General features: G+C 43.4%; 1 protein-coding gene across 7 annotated transcripts in view; it reads right to left on the bottom strand.

The window, feature by feature from the left end:
* AFF2 (ALF transcription elongation factor 2) overlaps nucleotides 1–20776 on the bottom strand; it is a 392417-nt gene that overhangs the window by 35126 nt on the left and 336515 nt on the right. The gene's annotated exons all lie outside the window — the stretch shown is intronic.

Here is a 20776-nt window from a genome sequence, read left to right on the forward strand (position 1 = left end):
GAGAGGCACTGACTGGCCCCTCAAGGTCACCCAGTAAGCTTCACGGCTGTGTGGAGATTTGAACCTAGGTCTCCCAGGTCCAAGTCTGACACTCTAAGCCAGGCTTCCTCAAACTCGGCCCTCCAGATGTTTTTGGCCTACAACTCCCATGATCCCTAGCTAGCAGGACCAGTAGTAAGGGATGATGGGAACTGTAGTCTCAAAACATCTGGAGGGCCGAGGTTGAGGAAGCCTTCTCTAACCACTACACCACACTGGATCATTCCTTGTAATTTCATGTTACTAAAACAATATGGGGGAAAGCCATGGAGAAACCATAACTCTGTCACTGTGTTCAAGCAATGATGGGCCCAAACCCGTTCTTGGCCTATTCTATAAACCTAGAAGATTAGACTTTCAATCATCAATCATCAATCTCCATCTCCTGTGTACTCCCATTCAAATAAAAGGAGGCTACTATAGAATCAATGGGGATGAGTATTTGCATGCTGTAATTTTTCAATTGGTCTCTGAGGTTTTTAAGCTAAGTAGGATGCAAGGATTATGAGCAAGTAGCCCAATAAAATGTAATTTATTGTCACATGTCCAAACCTGTTAGAATGCGGCTTCCAGAAACAAACAGCAATTGTTTAAATAATTTACCAACAGAAATGTGCAGTCCTCGGTTGTTGTTTTTTTGAGCCACACATTCATAATTTATGCTCAGATGAAGGACATTAGGCAGCTCTAATATTTGCATGTAAACATTGTAAAAATTTATTTTAACTAATGCTATGGTTTATTCCACCCCACCCCCCCGTCTCCCACACACTGCAGCCAGGGTTGTACAGAAAGAGCAATAGGTGCATTACAATTCTGTAGAGATGCCCTGGGGAGTCTTCATCTGAAGCTAGTTATTCACTTGTGCCTTTGTAAAACACAGTACTAAAATAAAATATTTTTAAGGCCTCTCTGTTTCAAATTGCAACACTTATCCCATATTTCTTTCCCCAACCTGTGCTACAAGTTATAGATTCAGGGTAAAGATCTGGATTTCCAGTGCAACAGATTTTGCTTTCTGCAGTGGTTGAGAAAGTGGTGACTGTCTGCCATCACACTATGCAAGAATTTTGAATGCCTACATACCTTAGTGCCCTTTGTTTTCCTCCAAAATCTTACTTTACTTTCTTGGTGCCATAAATACTCATTCTTCCTGGACTTTGCTTTGCACATATGCTATCATTATTTTCTTGCAACATATGCTACACACTATTATTGCCCTTATATGCATTGCCTATATTTTTGGGTGGGCTGTAATAGGATGGGATCACTGTATTCCAATTTGATATGTGTTAGATTTTTTGAGAACAATGAAATTTGTTTACAAAAGAGAGAATATGTAGTACCCTCGGGGATTGAACCTGGGACTGTCTATCTACAAAGAAGCTGCACTTGTTGCTTGCTGGTGGGTGTGATGCCTATAGAAGTTTCCCCAGTTGTCACAAATGTTCTGACAGGTCCCCAAAGTTTGGAAACGCTTGTGATTTCCAAGGCCCAAAACCAATAAATGGCTTGGTCCCATTGAATCGAAGAAGCCACCTCCATTTTTATGACCCAACCTGATTTTTTTTTTTTTTATGAGTGAAGGTGCAGCATTCTCTTAAGGGAGATATCCATGCACCAAGGCAGGAGAAACTATCTTCCCTTGGGAGACAGATGCATGAGCCAGAACTCATGCATCTTCTGGAAGCAGAACAAAACGTTTTTATCTGCACAGGCTTTTGTTGGCTACTAGCTATTAGGTAGAATATTATTATGTGACCCATCCTCCTAAGATGAGAACAGCTTTGAGTCCAAGGACATAACTGGTTGATAAATAAATAAGGAGCCTCTTTCATTAAGCACAAGCAAAATACTCATTAAAATGCAAGGGATACCTCTAGAGGGACATACCACTTTCCATTGTAATGATGAACATGACCCACATGTGGAGCATGAAAAAGTTTGTGTGCTTGGCACTCTAGTAAAACTGGCTTTAGCCTTATAAAAGCACACAAATAGAATTTCTGAATTTCACAAGAGGTAATAATTCACACTTCTGTATCCATCTGCCTGAATGAGAGGGAAGAAGGAGAGAGTGCCTGATGGTTGATTTTAAGTATGCGAAGCTGAGACAGCAAAACGTCAGAGAAGTGAGGTCATTTGATATTATGCCTTTTCGCCTATTCAGCATATCTCATGGGAAACACACGTCCCCAATATCAAATTATCACCAAAAATAATTTGGAAGTCTTTTTTTTTTTTAAAGAATTAGGCTCCATTGCTCCCTTCCCCACCACTAATCCCTTTCCCATTATCCTTGACCACTGGCCATGTTGGCTGGGTGCTGATGGAGTTCAAGTCCAGCAACATCTGGAAGGTCAAAGGTCTCCCATCTCTGTCATATAAGATCTGCATTCTCATCATTAAGTCCAATTTAGAAACAGTTATCTGTATGTTCCACCCACCTATGATCCCAGCATCTGCTTGGCGATATTCCCTGCAGTAGGCTGAAATCTGAGTAATGCTGTTGTGGTTTTAACTTGACTGCCTGGATGTGAAAGCTTTATCATGGTCTGCTCATCTCTAAACTTGAAGGGGAAGAGGACCTACATATGAACATAAGAATAGCCTAATGGGTCAGGCCAGTGGCCCACCCTGTGCCCAATGGCTGACCACATGCCTATGGGATACCTATAAGCAGGACAACAAGTGCATCGGGACTCTCCAGCAAATGAAGCATAATGTCACCAGCTGTGAAGTAAGAACAGTCACCAGGCTTAGTAGTGACTTATAGCCTTATATTCTATAAATTTAAAGCCATCCAAGATGGTGACCACCATTCCCTCTTGTGGGAGTGAACTGCACAGTTTAACTACTGTATCTGCTTTGTGAAGCAATGCTTTTTGTTCATTTGTCCTGAGTCTTCCAACACTCAGCTTAACTGGGTCTTCCAACACTGAAGCAAACGCAACACTGTTTACCATATACACCCTGAATGGGCTGTGAGTGCAGCAGCCTTGTAGTCCACCTTAAAGTACTTCCGATAGAATATATAGACAACATTTTTTCCTCTAAGATATATTCATAGTGGGATGGCTGCCACAGGGGCTCCCATTAGGAACACAGGAAGCTGTCATACAACAAGCCATGCATTCTTTGCTCCTAGATATAAGGCACTGAACACCTGAGGGCTGGGGGCCAAATGCAACCCTCCAAGCCCCCACTCTAAATGGCCCTTGGGACTTTCCCCTTGCCACATTCTCCTTGGGTGTTTTCCCCCTGGCTGGAATGTGTCATTGGGCCTCTGATAAGGACTTGCTTGCAAAGGTGGAGGATAGAGATCGAGTGTGTGAAGAAAGTAGATTACTGTGCAAAGATAAAATCAACATGATTTGCTCCACCTTATTTGGCTTTTGGGCTTGCCCTCCATTAACATGTGAACCCCCCAGAAGGGAATGCAGCCTGAATGCAGGGCTGAAAAGGGTTCTCCACACCTGCATTAAAGGATGCTCTTGGCTTACTCTGCATTCAGAACAGGGTTCTTACTGAACAGGATTGGAGGAGAAGTTTTCTTGTTTTTAAGAAAAACAATCTACCTGCACATCTCAGATTATTGCAAGGTTCTCCACAGGTTTGTGTCATCTTTGTAGACTGACAACAGCTCTACAGGACAGCTCAGAGATTCAGGTGGGCTTTTTGGCAGAGGGCTTCCCCAACGCTACACGGAGATGAAACCAGTCCAGAATTCTGCTTATGCAGTTTGGTTTCCTGGCATGTTTACAGCCACACCTGGATCTATGGAAGATCTGTTTATTGTGCAGGTTGTTAAAAACGACAATGAAAAGCACATTCCTGGACTAGGGCAGCACCAATTGCCAAGGCAGAAGCAAGCATGCTAGGAAATGTATGTATAGAGCGGCCTAAGCTTTTAATCGCTGGACAAAGAAAAGACCAAAATAATAGAAACAGACCCAGCGTGGCCTTAATTTCTTTCCAATCCAAAAATAATTCCAAGAAAACTACTTATATGCCAAATAGCATTGAAAAATCAACTTCTGAAAGATTACTGGTTTGCTCAAAATACCCCCTCCTCCTTTTGTCCATACAAAATGCAATGGGGTCCTGTTTGCTTTTTCGTCTTGGGTAACAAAACTGACTTGATATATCTTGCAATTCTGCACTGAAGAACTCTTAGCCCTTAAATGGTCCACTTTAAGGCTGAAACACTCCCTTTTTGTCACTTGGGTTCAACCTAAGAGTAGCTCTTGCTTTATCACCAGCCAAGATGAGAAAACCCTTTTATCTGCAATGTTTGTGCAAAATGAAAGATAAAGGGCTTCTTGCATACGGACGAATGCATGACTGATTCTGGGGAAAGCAGAAATAAACAGAATGAGGTACTGGTGCAGGGGAAGGGGATCCTTATTTTGAAAGATGAACTGAAATGGAGAGATTACAGGTTAAAAAGAAAGAAAGAAAAAGAACATGTTGGGTTGAACCTTCACCTGGACACTAGGGTTTGGCCATGTGCTTGAAATGGTTTCCTACAAAGATCAAGGGACAGAAGATTGAATGATGGAAGTGCTGTTTTCTCTTTAACAGAGTCATGTGTACCCCAATTTCCAAGCAGTGAGAGACTCCAGAGATGCCTGAGCCTAACTAGAGTTTGATTTCCTTGTAATAAAGGTAAATGGAGACTTTAGGATATATGGTTTCATTTACCTTTACCTTTACAATTTGAGAATGAGAAGCAAGGGCTCACAACACTCCACAGATCTTGCTGTTAGACTGCAACTCCCCTTATCCCTGACCATTGATCGCACTGCTGGGAGTTAGAGTCCAACATCTGAAGGACACCACAGTGGCAACCCCTGACCTCTCATATCACTTTCTGTCAATGCAACTCAAAAAGCGATATTGCAGATCTGGAAAAGATACAGGAAAAGGCATCCAAAATGATCAAGGGGGTGTAGCAACTCCCCTATGAGGAAAGGTTAAAATGGGGACTAAAGGCCTTGGAGATCATGTCCATAAAAAGGCCTGTTTTCCCCTCATTTCATGTGCACCTTAAGTCAATCAGATATAAACAAGTGAAGCTGCCTTATAGGAGTCAGAGCACTGGCCCATCCAGCCCACTCTTGTTTCCTTGGATCAGCAGGAGCTCATCAAGGTTTCACCGATAGGCCCTTCCCAGCATTGCTAGCAAAAATGGAGAGTGAACCTGTGGCCTCCTCCACTCCACAAAATCTCCTGTTGCACTAGGGCTATCTGCTTCTCTGTGCTAGATTTTTTATTTACTGTTGGATCAGTAAATCAGTACAAATTCGACTCACAGCTGTGAGGCATTCGCAAGCTTTTTTGCGGAGAAAGTCCTGTTGCTCCGCCATGACCTCCCTGCCAATTTAGATACAGTGACTGAACTGGAGGCCCCTCGACTGACTTCAGGTCCAGTGTTGGACCATTTCGATCAGATACTCCCTACTGATGTGGATAGATTCCTCAAAGTTGGTAGGCCCACCACCTGCCTCCTTGATCCGTGCCCATCTTGGCTGATTAGGGAGTGTCCAGATGTTGCGCGGACCCCCTTAGACCTATCCAATTACCGCCCAGTTTCAAATCTTCCATACCTGGGTAAGGTAATTCAGAGAGCGGTTGCTGAACAGCTTGGTAGGTTTCTGGAGGAAACATCGGCATTAGATCCATTTCAATCCGGTTTCCGTCCTGGTTTTGGGACGGAGACGGCTCTGGTTGCCCTAACAGATGATCTCCGTAGACAACTGGATCGAGGTGGGTCAGGACTGCTGATCCTTTTAGATTTGTCAGCAGCCTTTCACATGGTCGATCATGACATGGAGATACAGGGCATAGCCCGTAACTGGTTGTGCTCTTTTATCTCTGGTCGGGGCCAGAGGGTGGCACTAGGGAGGGAAATGTCGTTGCGCCACTCCTTGGTGTGTGGAGTGCCGCAGGGCGCAATTCTCTCCCCGATGCTTTTTAACATCTTTATGCGCCCCCTTGCCCAGATTATCCGGAGCTTTGGGCTGGGCTGTCACCAATATGCTGATGACACCCAACTCTATCTGCTGGTGGATGGCCACACCGACTCGGCCCCGAACACACTGACCAGATGCTTGGAAGCTGTGGCTGGATGGTTTCGTGGGAGCCGATTGAAACTAAATCCTTCGAAGACAGAGGTCCTATGGCTAGGTCGGGATGGCATGGGGATGAGGAACCAACTCCCTTCTCTTGCGGGGGCCCAATTAGTGCCATTGCCTTCCGTTAAGAGTTTGGGTGTAATCCTTGACGCCTCCCTTTCCGTGGAGGTGCATGTTACAGCAACAGCCAAGGCGACATTTTTCCACCTTCGCTGCATCAAGCAGTTGGTCCCTTACCTTTCCCGCCCCGACCTGGCCACAATGATCCATGCGACGGTCATCTCCAGGCTTGACTACTGTAATTCGCTCTACGCGGGGCTGCCCTTGAAGCTGTCCCAGAAACTCCAGTGAGTACAGGATGCTGCAGCGAGGCTCCTCACGGGGTCTCTGCCATGGGAGCATATTCACCCAGTGCTTTTCAAGCTGCACTGGCTCCCGGTGGAGTACAGGGTCAGATTAAAGGTGCTGCTTTTGACCTTTAAAGCCCTTAACGGCCTAGGACCCTCGCACCTACGGGACCGCCTCTCCTGGTATGCCCCACGGAGAGCCTCAAGGTCCATAAATAACAACACCCTAGTGGTCCCAGGCCCTAAGGAAGTTAGATTGGCTTCAACCAGAGCCAGGGCCTTTTCAACTCTGGCTCCGACCTGGTGGAACGCTCTGCCTCATGAGACCAGGGCCCTGCAGGATCTGATTTCTTTCCGTAGGGCCTGTAAGACAGAGTTGTTCCGCCTGGCCTTTGGCTTGGAGCCAATTTGATTCCCTCCCTCCCTCTTTCTTTTTTCTTTTCCTTCTGCTCCTGCGATGAGGCTACATTTTAATATTTTAATGTTCCATTATTTTAATGTTGTATTTCATTTTTGTTTTTAAGTTGTAATCATTCATCTTGTTTTTATTATTGCTTGTAAGCCGCTCTGAGCCCGGCCTTGGCTGGTGAGGGCGGGGTATAAATAAAAAATTATTATTATTATCAAACACTCCATAGCCATCAAGAGCACTCCCTTCCCCAGTTCAGTAGTTTGAGGAAACAAGCCATCTGCTTTGCACGTTAAAGCCTCCACTTTTGCTTCATGTACAGTGGTACCTTGGGTTAAGAACTTAATTAGTTCTGGAGGTCTGTTCTTAACCTGAAACTGTTCTTAACCTGAAGCACCACTGTAGCTAATGGGGCCTCCCACTGCTGCTGCGCCACTGCATGATTTCTGTTTTCATCCTGAAGCAAAGTTCTTAACCAGAGGTACCATTTCTGGGTTAGTGGAGTCTGTAACCTGAAGCGTATGTAACCTGAAGTGTATGTAACCCGAGGTACCCCTGTATTAAAGTTACAGATTCATTTCCAGGCATTTCTTAAATGATTACAGAGTTGTCATGAGCATGGCTTATTTTTCTGCACCATAAATGATGAACAAATGTGCAATTCATGCATTGGTTGTGTCCCCCCCCCCCCCCCCCCGCTCACTGCTGAGACTGTTATTACATTATTTTCAACACATCATTTACCCTTAATATTTTAATAAACCACTTTAAAGGTGAAGCAGAGTAGTTACAATAAATAACTACTGTATTACTGGCAATTATTAATTTTGAGAACAAACGGTGCCGGATCTTCACATTGCAAATATATTCACAGTGCAATGGCAGGCATTGCCTACTCAGAAGGAAGCACTGTTTTCAGTAGGACTTACTTTCAGGTAAGTATGTAAAGGACTAGTGCTGCAATGATCAAGAATGTCACTTGGCACTTGGCCAACCAAGTAAATTAAGTTCAGTTTTTTATTGGATAAATGGCAGATAATTAATTAATTAATGTATTTAAAGTAAATATATTTATTATACAAAGCAAACATTGGGTTGGATCCAGAGTCAAGATAAGCAGAGACAGGCAGCACTGATTAATATCCCAGCACTCAGACCTGTTTGGTGACATTGGGAAGTAGATGGGCTGTTTGATATCTGGACCCTTACCTGATGCAACACCAAACCCTGTGATGCTGCAGTGTGGCCATTTAAAACCCATCTCAGCCTATGTGCAATTATTTGCTTCCACATGTTGCATCCTTGTTGCTTGTGAGCACACTACCTACTGATTAAACTGATCTAGCTTTGACAACCTGGTTGATAAAAATGTGACTAGTCTTTTCCGAAAGGACAAAGACTGTCTGACATCACTCAATGCAGGCTGAGCAAAATTTATCTTCCAAGCTGAGATTTATGTAGAAGGTGCCAAGTATCCAAGGATTTCATCCATATCTTTTGGACTTGCTCCCCATATCTATCTCTCTATCTGGAATGAAGTTTCCATCATACAATGTATCACAGGCTACTAACTTCTTGCAAACTATTTAAAAACAGAAACTGAATAGGATTATTTAATGATGGTGATAAGCTTGTGCATAACAGCTAGGTTGTGTGTAGGGCAACACAGGAAATCTCCAGAACCCCTTATTATTACAGAATAGCTAAGGAAAACCTGGGAAGCCGTCATATTACCCCAAACTCACTTATAATTCAAGTTCCAAGCAAAACACACAAAACTACAAGATAATAATTTCATTGAGTAATAGTCTTTAAATATAAACTATTAGAATGATAAAATTCATAATATGCAACCACATGTCTTTTTTAAAAAAATCAAAACAAAAACTTGTCTCTTAAGAGCCACTGAGCTAAAAATCTACATGAGAGTTGAACTGATAAAGATAATTGCTGCATCTGTCTTATTCGTTGCTTTGTCTTTATTTTAATATGCTGCTTGTTTGCACTGCTTATTCATCTTCATTAATGCTTCTATTTTTAACAAAAAACCCACCTCCCATTCTTCGTGTACATTCTGAGTTATTGAAAATATTTTAAAGAATGTTTTTAAAAGAGAAGGCCACAAAGACAGAAACCTTCAACTTTCTCAGCTGCTGGACTGAACTTTACTATCCAAGTCAGAGATGGGCTACATTTTGCAAACCATGGGCTGCATTGGGCCACATGCCATATGTAGGTGCGGCCAGAGGCAAAAGTGGGCAGAGCAATGCATGCAAATTTTAATTTTGTACAGGAAGCAAGTTTACACCCACCCACACACACAGCATCCAGGCAAGCAAGACTCATTATCAGAGTCTAACTACACCTTCCAGTAAGGTCAAAACATTTATGGAGGATCCAAAGCAGGACCAGTCAGAGGTGTGGTCTGGGGAGATTTCTGAGGACCAGAAAAGGAAGATTAAAGGGCCGCACTTGAAATTTCCCACCCCTGATCAAAGTAAATGCAACAGTAGGATTCAACAGGGCATTTCCCTCTTTTTATGTGCTTTTTTATTACACATGTACCCCACCTTTCCTCCAAAGGCAGCATTCATGGTTTCACAACGATAATATGTGCTAAGTCAGGGTAAGATAAAATGGCTATCCAGATATCCCCAATGAGCTTTGCCACTGACTGGGGACTGGAACCGGAGTGTCCCAAATCCTAGTTCAACAATTTAACCCAGTGGTAACCAACTACAGCCCTTCAGAAGTTGGGACTGCCATCATCTCTGGCTTCAGTGGCCATATTGGCTGAGATTGATGTGAGTCCTGCAATGTCCGCAGGACACCACCATACTAGTAGCTCTAACCACCATATTTTAACCTCCGTGTCCTACTGGCTCAGGTGAGTGAGTGGTAAAGGGAACCAGTGGAACAAGTGTCATTTATAAGCATTTTGTAACAAGCATTTTGGTACAGAAAGGCAAGATGAAAAGATAATCTAAGTAAATGGACAAACAGTGTCCCAAGCTATAAAAACAATGCAACTGTCCAACACAAAAAACTCCCTTTCACTAACTCCCCATTTTGGGGAAAATAAATAAATTCCCATATGGGAAACTTAGCATGTTCTCTTTGCATTACAATAATGGCTTCTGTTCATTATTACACTATGTGCTAGTTTGAAAAGAGGTGGCTTTCCACGGATACAAGAGACTACCCGACCAACAGAAATAGCTTTTAATCCATTTTGGATTAAACATTGCCTCAAAGGTTTTTATGCAAGAGGCAGAGTCAACCCCTCATCCCAACTTCAAATTTCTTGCTAATTATGACATTCAAAACACAAGTGGTGTTTCTGCTGAAGATAAATGGATTTCAGAATCCCTCTCAGCATTCACGATAAATCAGAAAATGACTATTAATAAACAGCTGTGTTGGAGTGGAGAGGAAATGACAGATTTTACAAAGATCTGCTCCCATCGCTTGCCTGATGTTATCAGTGTCATGTATAAGGCTGACATCTTAAATCTTTGCCATCAGAATCCTGGAAGTCAAAAGGCTCGGCTCTTTAAAACCAAATTCACAATGCCTGCTGCTCTGAATGACAGTAAAAGAAATAGTGTAAATCTATCTGATTGATGACCTTGCCTTCTAGCCAGTTTCCCTTCACCCTGCCATTGCTGTCAACCATTGCCATAGCAAGTCCCCAGTTGGGGGGGGGGAGTAGGCTGCCTGCTGAAAAACCGCAGATTGGGCATTGCATAGTTAGGTGTTATGGACGCTTATGTCCTACAGAATGAGAGTCGTACAAAAAAAAAGCTTTTTTTGTGTGCATTCAGGAATTCACTCATGCTTAATTTTATTTCTGTTTTGATCTGGCCTCTTGCAATAAAATGAAGTAAATCTGATCTCTTTTTAATTGTTTCTGAGAACAGGAAGTTTCACAAGGCTTCTGTCCCAACCTCCTAAAATGCATTTATATCCCACCTTTATTCCAAGGATATCAAGGCGCTGTCTATTTTCCCCTCACAGGTAAAGGTAAAAAGGTAGAGGACCCCTGTATGGTTAAGTCCAGTCAAAGGCGACTATCGGGTGCAGCGCTCATCTCGCTTCAGGCCGGGGAGCCAGTGTTTGTTCACAGACAGCTTTCTGGGTCTTGTGGCCAGCAGGACTAAACTGCTTCTGGTGCAACAGAACACCGTGATGGGAACCAGAGCACACAGAAACGCTGTTTACCTTCCTGCCACAGCGGTACCTATTTATCTACTTGCACTGGCTTGCTTTTGAACTGCTAGATGGGCAGGAGCTGGGGCAGAGCAACGGGAGATCACCCCATTGGGGGATTCAAACTGCTGACCTTCCGATCAGCAAGCCCAAGAGGCTCAGTGGTTTAGACCACAGCACCATCCATGTTCTCTTTTCTCACAACCACCTTGTGAAGTAGCTTAGGCTAAGAGGCGGTAACAGACACAGAGTCATCCAGTGAGCTTCATAGGTAAGTGGGAACTTGAACCCTGGTTTCTCAGGTCATTGTTTAACACTCTAAGCGCTACACCATGATAGTAAAACTTTCTGAAGTGTCAGCTGCCCCAGCTCCACATAGGTGTCAGCCAATTCTGTCAAGTGGTGGGTGGTTATCAGGAAACTCACAGCATGGTGATGGATCTTTATGGGGAAAGTGGGTATGGGGCTGCATGCCTGCAATTTTATTTTTTTTTAAATTTACAGGTCAACAAGCTCTGTGTTTACCGAAAAATGGTCTACACACAGCAGCAACCGGTTTTCACCTTCTTTTCACAGTAAGCTACTAAAAAGTTAGGTCTCCATACACACTCACCTCTCCCTAGCCGGGCAAGCAAGATGAGCATCTCACAGTCAAAGGACATATTCCGCCCAGGGAAAAGCACAAGATGTGGGTGCAGAGCAGAACTGGTAGGTTTGGCTTAAAGAGTGGGGTCAGCCTAGGGAGAGTCCCAAGGGCCAAATAGATATCACAACTGGCCCCTGGGCCTTAGGTTCCCCAAACATACTCTACACTTACAGCAGAATCACACTAAGTTGGGATACAACCCTTTGACCTCCCCCCCAGATGCTGTTGGACAACTTCCAATTTGAAGTTCAATAACACCTGGAGGGCCACAGACTGTGGGAGGGACTAACTTTGGCCCATTTATCTAGGAAAGTGACCCACAAACAAAAAGGCCTAGCCATGTTGCTTTGTTTCATTTTTTTGCTTCCTGGTTGGTTGGTTGGTAGGCAACCCTTACTTTGCAGAGATATTTTTATTTCCATTTTTATAGCTGTTTTCTTGGTTTATTGTAGCCTGCTGTCAAGAAGTATTTGCAAAAGAGCACAGTGCGTGACTCATCTAAATCTTCCGTATGACTCATTTGTATGGGATAGAGCTCCTGAGGAGTTTTAACATAAAAGAAAGAAAAGGAAGGAGGGAGGGAAGAAAGAAAACACTAGCTCTATGGGATAACAACTTGTTCCTATGGCAGGCATAATTACCAGGGCCATATAAGATTAAAGTGGAAACTCAATGGGCTTTTTCAGCATGTTGCTGCGCCATGACCATATTGACAAATTCTGAATACGAAGTTGGCTGCACTCCTCACGACAAAGCTCCCTCCCTCCCTCCCTCCCTCCCTCTTATGGACTCCAGCAGCTCTCTATCAGGAGTCGAAACCATGTGAAAACAGTTAGTTGCTTGGAGTAAAAGATGTCAACTGAGTTAGCCCTGTCCTTGCTTTGTGCAGTTCTATCCCAAGCATATCGACTTGGGTGCAAGGCAACCACTTACCCCAAAGAGAACAGCCTTGTGTAAAATGTCCATATGCTATTTTATGGGGATCATTGCAGACTGAGAAATGTTTACCATGATTTGCATCTTTGCTATGGTGGGGATGGCTGGGACCAGACGGCCTTTCTGCCTGCTCAGTCTGCTGCCCAGGAACTAACTACCAATGGGCAACTTTGGTGGAGGCTGATCGGTTACGATAAATGTGACACTGCTCCATCAACACTCCAACATATTTGCACCGACAAGAGTGACAGAGAATCTTTTCCTAACCATCCCAGGGTCAATGACAGTCACATTTACTAGTGGCAGCATCTACGCCTTAAGTTTGAGGCCCAGGTGGTTGAATTTGTGTGCTTATCTCTATGAAAACTTGCCTGAGTAAGTTGGATAAAAAGTAGGGTGGTGGTGGTTAGGAAACCATTAGGTGGAAGCTCACCCCCCCATGACATCACCAGGAGATTGAGAAGGGACAACTGAAATTGAGTTTCCAAATGTTTGCCAACACCATAATAATAATAATAATAATAATAATAATAATAATCATTTATTTCACTTGAATCCAGCCCGAATCTGACTGGAGGTGAAGCAGTGTTGACACACCATTTGCAAATAAAGTTTTGTTTGTTGATTTTATTTATTTCTCACCCACCCCACTTATTCATTCTGGCTTATTAATTTGTTGGTCTGGTGGTTTTTATAATTCTAAATTCATCGCAGGTCTCCCTCCAGTATCCCTCCCCCTTTTTTTACTATGTGATATGCAAGGAAATACAGTAAATACACCAACAACCTGAAAGCTGCTTAGCGAAATGATTTTTAATATACTAGGCAGTGTGAGAATGTTAAAAAAGAATCCATAATGACAACAAAGATTAGCCATTTGCTCTCTAACCTTATTTACAGAAGCAATCAGAGGTATTCAGGTCGAGTTAATGACCCTGTCTCCAATTAATTCAATTGTCTACACACAACATTGATGCAGCAGCTGTATCAGGGACAATTGCAAAGGGAACACACACAACTCCATTAAAAGTGACAGTAATAATGCATTTATTACCAAGGAAAAAAGCACACTATTGTATCATAAATTCAGGATGTTAAATTATACCCCATGCTTTAACAGAAATTCAATTAGTGAAATAATAATAACTACAGCAAAGACTAGGGAGCGCGAGAGCAAAAGGAGGGAAGCTGGCTGTGCCTAAATTCCTCAGATTAAAAATTTGGCTGCTTAGTTACCAGCAGTTGGCTGGTTCTGCAGTTTCTCTGGTGCGAAGTCGTTCTTTTGAATCAGTGCCAGACACCCCCCTCGTTTTATGAACAAGTTGCAAAATGAAATCTGAAGCTTTTGAATCCAATTATGAAAGGCGCACTGGAATCTATCATTGGTTTAAAAAGTGCCTTTTTTTCCTGCTGCTGTGTTCAGATTTGTATAGTAATTGAGGTAAGCACAGGTGCTGTTCATTATGGGCCATTGTGCGCCATCTGAATTCTGGGAATGGCAGAATTAAGGCTGTTTAAAACTCTGTGTGAATAACAAACAAGCATGATTTGGAGGTTGTTTGTACAAGCCTGGACACAGCTCATCTGGGGCTCCTAAGACACCTGCTCACCCTTTTCGCAACCAAAACACTCTCATTGACATTCTGGCTATTTTTCCCAAGGATAATTTTGCAGGAACCCTACATTTCCTCCCTCCCCTCAGGCTGTTATCGATGGCAGAACTACTGACAAAAGAAAAAACAAGGATATGACAATTATCCAATGTAACGGGGAATGCTGAAAGCTTTAAAGCCACATTTTTGCTTGAGAGGATTGAGCCGCAGGCTGCCTTACGAGTGAAATAAGAAATTGCTTCTCCCTCAGGTTGTTATTTCCATCTGGGAATCTGTTCTGGATGAGGACTATTGTGCAAAGGAGCTAACAACTGCTTCCCCCACCACCTTCCCTGACCTTCACGTCTACACTGCATGTACACAGAACTAAACCCCACTTACAGTACTGTATATCGCCAGGGATATTTGAATCTGTATCACCAGGGATATTAGACAAAGGGATGAAGTTCAGTGGTAGAGCATCTGCCTTGCACACAGAAAGTGCCAGGTTCAAGCTTCAATGGCACCTCCAAGTAGGGCTGTGAGACTCCAGCCTGAAACCTTTGAGAGTCACTGCCATTCTGCATTATCTGTACAGAACTAGGTGGACCAATGGTCTGATTCTCTATAAGGCAGATTCCTTCATTCATTCCTATGTTGTGTAAGCATCTGGAGTAAATGCTACCTGTGGACCAGTTCCAGTGATCTTTCCCTTTCTTATGGGACATCCTAAAGCCCCCTAACAGCCTGATTTAATTTGTTCTCAACCTGAACCTAGTCCTTCTAAGCACTGCCTTAGCATAACTCGGTGGGGAGAGGCAGTTCTAAGATATAGACCAATATGCTGTGGCCCCAGAATGCCAGTAGGGGCCACTACTGATGTCTGCCCAGGGATCCTCCTTATGTGCTGGGTCTGGGAGTCACCATTTAAAGTTCCCAACATGTCCAAAGAATGAAGTTGCATCAAGGTAATTGTGGGAAACAGAAGTTCTTACACTGATGCTAATGCTTGTTGCTGCCTCGTAAGTCCATGTGGAAGTTCCACTAATGTAGGAAAGCAACCCCCCCTCCCCAAAAGGCACTATGCAGAAGACCCCCCTTAAACCTGGAGCTGGCCAACTAAGACATGGTCTAGCTCAAGAAGGTATTGGAAGGCCAATTAGGCCCCTGTGGGTGACTTCCCAACAAGGGCCACCACATATCTATCTGTTGTGCCTTATTGAATAGACATTGTGCATAAGTGTTGCCTGCAGTGCACATCCACCAGACAACATGGAGCAGCTGCTTGTATTCTTATTTGCAACATGTACATGGTCTTTAAACAGTGCTGCAGGGTGCAGTTCACACAGTGACCAGGGAATTTGAATTTTTACTCTCTTTCTACACAGCTGTATTCAAGGTGGTTTACAACTCAAATGTCAACATGTGGAACAAGGATCTCATTACTATCCAGTAAGATTTCAAATCTAATTGACAACACATTTGACGAATCCATTCGACATATGGCAGTGGAGGGTTATTGTGTTGATAGACAAATTCATGGAGAATAAGGCTAATTCTCTTTTAAAGCCATCCAAGTTGGTAGCCATCACTACCTCTTATGGGAGGGAATTCCATACTTTAGCTATGCACTGTGTGCTTTCTCTTGTCTGTCTGACTATATTTTAGATATATTGGATGCCCCCCCCCCAGTTCCAATATCTCAGAGAGGGAACAAACTTCTCTCTAAACACTATCTCCCCATTGGGCATACTATTATACTTCTCTGTCCTGCCTCCTCTTACCTGCCTTTTCTCTAAACTAAGAATGCATCTTAAGGAACAACAGATCATCATAACTTCTCTTTACATGTTGACTTTGCGAATGTAAGCTCAGTGGCCACACACAGGCTTCTAAGGTTGAAAACTACATATTTTTCCCCCAGCAGGATTATATCTATGCATGTGGTCACTGAAACACTTCTCCCACTGGACCCACTATCTTCATGCAATTTTGAGGAAGAAGAGGCGGATGAGCTCAATTACGTGAAAAAGGGATTCCTGATTGAAGTCCTAACATAACAGGGGACACTTTTCTCCAAACAAAGGATGGCCTTATTTTTCGAGGGATGGGTGGCAACCCTGCTACCACTACTAATTCCCCCTCTTTCCCCAACCATTTATATACCACTTAGCTACAACTGTCTCCAAGCCGTGTATAAGAATCACAATACAATGGAAATAAAAACTGGTTAATAACATCAGATTTCATTTAAAATGCCTGCAGCATTTTTAAAAGCATTCAGTAGGCACTTGAAGTTTAACAGGGAGATGTCCTGTTTGTCTTTAGCTGGAAGCAAGTTCTATAAAATCAAGCCCACAGTACTGAATGCATTGTGGATATTTAGCTGTGCACCTTAGCTATGGGAAACCACCAACAATTGACTCCTGCCCAAGACATCATTGATCTGTCAGGGATATACCGGTAAGTTAAGGGCCTTGCAAATTAGCACAAGATCCTTGAAACTCTCCCAGTAGCGTATGAGCAGCCCGTGCAAGCTTTTGAGCACTAGAGTTATGTGCTGGCAATCATCTGTCCCCATCAGCAGTCTAGGTCCAGCATTTTGCACCATCTGGAACGTCAGGGCAAAGCCCTACCAAGGAGAGCTCCCAATAATGATAGCAATAATAAAGCAAGAGCAGGCATTGTGGAATAGACCTGCTTGAGACCCGCAAGGAGCCTCTATCAGACAAAGTGGAAAGTACATGGCCTTATCCACCAATGGTCTAACTCAGTTTAAAGCAGCTTCCTAACAACTGAATGGTTTTGCATACATTAAAGCCAGCTTTCTGAATACTACCCCACTGACAGATTTCACAGAGATCAACAGATTTCTTCTCTTCACAAAGTGGTCCACATGTATAAAAATGACCACCAAAACACAAGCGCATGTTAAAAACTTTTTTTAAAAAAGCCACCTAGGAATCAATAATCTTATAAAAACATTTTAGAAAGCCAGCCAGCAAAATCAAGACACACCAGACACACCTAAACATGCTATAGATTAAACAGCAATTCTATTTTTGTAGCCCATAGTCATAGCCAAAGAACACAACTCACAATTTTTTGTGTGGCAGACCCAGTGGAAGCCTGTTGGATCAGACTAAGAATTCACTCTCCTCAACAACCAGCTTCTGATGATGGCCAGTCAGGGGCCTCCTAGAGGCCCACTAGCAGAGCTTGAAAGCAGCAACCTTTCACCACTGCTTCACTCTAGCAACTGCTGAAATACAACCCATGCCATCCATTTAAAGCATATGGCTCCCTCCAAAGAATTCTGGGAATTGCATCTCAATCTGGGATCTTCCATCACACCTGCTGCTCATATCAGAGGATCTGAATGAGAGGTGGTGTTTCACCTGCAGTAGCAATATATCTCAGGCTGGACCTGGTTTCAGGAGTCAGAGGGGAAGGCCTGTTGTTTGTGGACTTCAAGGAGGAATCTGACTGGCCATTGTCAGAAGTAGGTTGCTGAGCAAAGGTCCACTCTAACAAAAATGACTGCTCCCAGGCGGTTTTTGTGTGTTACAGTCACCATGTGCTTTAAATATGTGGTGTGGACTTCCAGCTTTCCTGCTGTGGGATGGACCCCAGCCGTGCCAGTAATTCAGGGCTGATATGGGGGTAATTAGCCCTGGTAGACTCCCCAGGGTGGGGGAGGACTGTCTCACAGACCCGTGGATCGTCCATGATCTGTCGGCTCGCATCAAGGTGAGAGTGGCAGGGGCGCTGGGTCTAAGAGCAAGGTACGGCTGGCACTCTCCAGAGCCACTCCTACACGCAGGGGCACCTGTTTCTTAAAAATTAATAAGATTCGGCGTAAAACAGGCATATTTTGGACTGAAGGAGAAAAAGGAAACAATCTGCGGAACTGCACAGTCGTTGGTATTTAAGTTTGGACTTCAAAGAGATTCTCATCATTAGTGTTTTGATTTACGGAGGCAATTGGTACGTACTTTATATCTACATTTGCTTTTAATTATTCAGCTGTGCAGTTTTAAGGTAAAGGAGCATCTAAGATGGCATTTGCTAGCTCTGACGAAGGACAGAAAAAGAGCAAATTCCTCCCTTTTTCGAGGGAGTGGGAAACATTTGTTGGCTGATTCTACAACAATCTGAGACAATAATTTGGGAAATATCCCACAATATACAGTGCATCTGTTTGCATGCTTTTCTTCATTATGGATGAGAGAGCGCGCAAAGCGGGCATCTAGCAGCCCCCCTCCAGGACCCGGAGGGCAGGGTTTGAGTGATCTCCGGGAAAGCTGATCAATCGCGAAATGATTTATATCTTCATTGCTACATATATTCAAACTGTACTCAGCAGATCAAAGGATACATGGCTGTTTAACATGATGAGAACATATGAACCAGGGACTAAGAATTTTGAGAGTTTAAGAAAATATGAGAACAAGAAAAAGGCAGAAAACATAATTGTGTGAGATGATTCCTGCAGAGGTCCAGAATATGGGAAGTCTGTTTGAAATTTAATAATTAATAATTCGGATTGTAATCCGCCCCCCTTGACTCTTGGGTTGGGGTATGGTATTGTTTAGGGGGTTTTGTTGGGTGGGGGATATATTTTTTTTTGTATCTGTATTTTAGATCTTATTATGATTTATGTGGAAATTGTTCAGTTTGGTCGTGTATTTTATTTTATTTTGATGTTTTATTCATTATGTATGGCTACTTATGTTATGTTGTAATTACATATTTTTTCATATTGTAAGCTCCCATGAGCATGGCCTGAACTATGAAGTGCCATACAAATAAAATGAGATGCTTACATATGTATGTGCTTCTGAGTTGGCAAGACGTTGTATTCAACTAGGGCCATATTTGCACCATATATTTAAAGCACTATGATACCACTTTAAACAGCAGTGGTTTTCCCCAAAGGATTCTGGGAGCCAGAGTTTGTAAAGGAATTGAGAATTGTTAGGTGTTGTTATGCGTACTCTGAGCAGAACCTAGGTGTCCTTCACACTGCTCCCATCCATGTCCTTCTTGGGAAAAAGGAATATTTCAACTCAGAATTTTCTGCTGGAACTTTACTTTAAGGGCAACATGATTTTGTACAAAGCTATGTATCTAACTAGGGATGCGGGTGGCGCTGAGGGTTAAACCACAGAGCCTAGGACTTGCCGATCAGAAGGTCGTGGTTCGAATCCCCGCAACAGGGTGAGCTCCTGTTGCTCGGTCCCTGCTCCTGCCAACCTAGCAGTTCGAAAGCACGTCATGTGCAAGTAGATAAATAGGAACTGCTCCAGCGGGAAGGTAAATGGTGTTTCTGTGTGTTGCTCTGGTTCGCCAGAAGCGGCTTAGTCATGCTGGCCACATGACCCGGAAGCTGTACGCCGGCTCCCTCGGCCAATAAAGCGAGATGAGCGCCGCAACCCGAGTCGGCCACAACTGGACCTAATGGTCAGGGGTCCCTTTACTTTTATGAATCTAACTGTGTTGTCCATACAGTTCTGACAGTATCTCTGTCCAGCAGCAACAGATGGCCAGATGCACTTTCCCAATGCCAAAATTGAAGGCGTTTATGGAAACCAACCCTTTGGGATTCCACTGGAAGGAAAGACCACTGGACCCAGCTCAAACAATAAACTACCAAAGCTTAACATTCCTCAAGCTAGTGAAGTAAGTCTTCTTTATTTGTTCAGTTGTTTGCTTATCTATTTTGCCTCCAGGGTTTCAGTCCACTATACTTCCTCAGTTTCCTGTTAAACTGTTGCTCTCTTAGGCCACATTTACACCAAACATTTAAGGCAGCTGAGAGTTGTTAAGGGACCCAAATTTCTCTCCCAGACCTACAGTTCACAGTTCACAGAGTGGTTTAATAATCAATCCCTCTGCACAGGAAACTCTGAGAATTGTAGCCCTGGGAGGGGAATGGGTTTTTTTCCTAATAGCACTCAGCACTCTTAATAAACTACAGCTCCCAGAAGCCTTTTAGGGAAGCCATATTTCTTTAAAGTGGTGTCACAGTGCTTTAAATGTATGGTGTGAATGTGGTCTAAGCTTTACTCAGAGTCAACCCACTGAAATTAATCAACCTTGTCCACACTTCCACTCAGTGCTATTTTTCTGGAAAAAGTGGTACTGGAACTCACCATGAATGCCTTCCTTGTTTTCTTAGAATGGCAATGGTGCCCTTCTGAGAGATGCTGGAACTGAGTTCTGGTGAGTTCTGGCTGAAAAAAGAAGAAGCCCTGCTCCTGCTTGTCCTGTGCCTCAAAAGAATGGGTCTGTGTAGTTTTCTGTTTGCCGTCCACTGAATTGGAGCAAACATCAAATCAGCAGAAAAGCTGATTGACTTTTGCTCTAATTACCCATCGCATTCCCCCAGAGAAACTTGGCAAGTGGAAGTCCAGATACAACCCATGGTTAGGACTGTAATTCAGTGGTAATCGACATGT

Source organism: Podarcis cretensis, assembly GCF_951804945.1.
Source record: "Podarcis cretensis genome assembly, chromosome: Z".
Classification (NCBI taxonomy): Eukaryota; Metazoa; Chordata; class Lepidosauria; order Squamata; family Lacertidae; genus Podarcis; species Podarcis cretensis.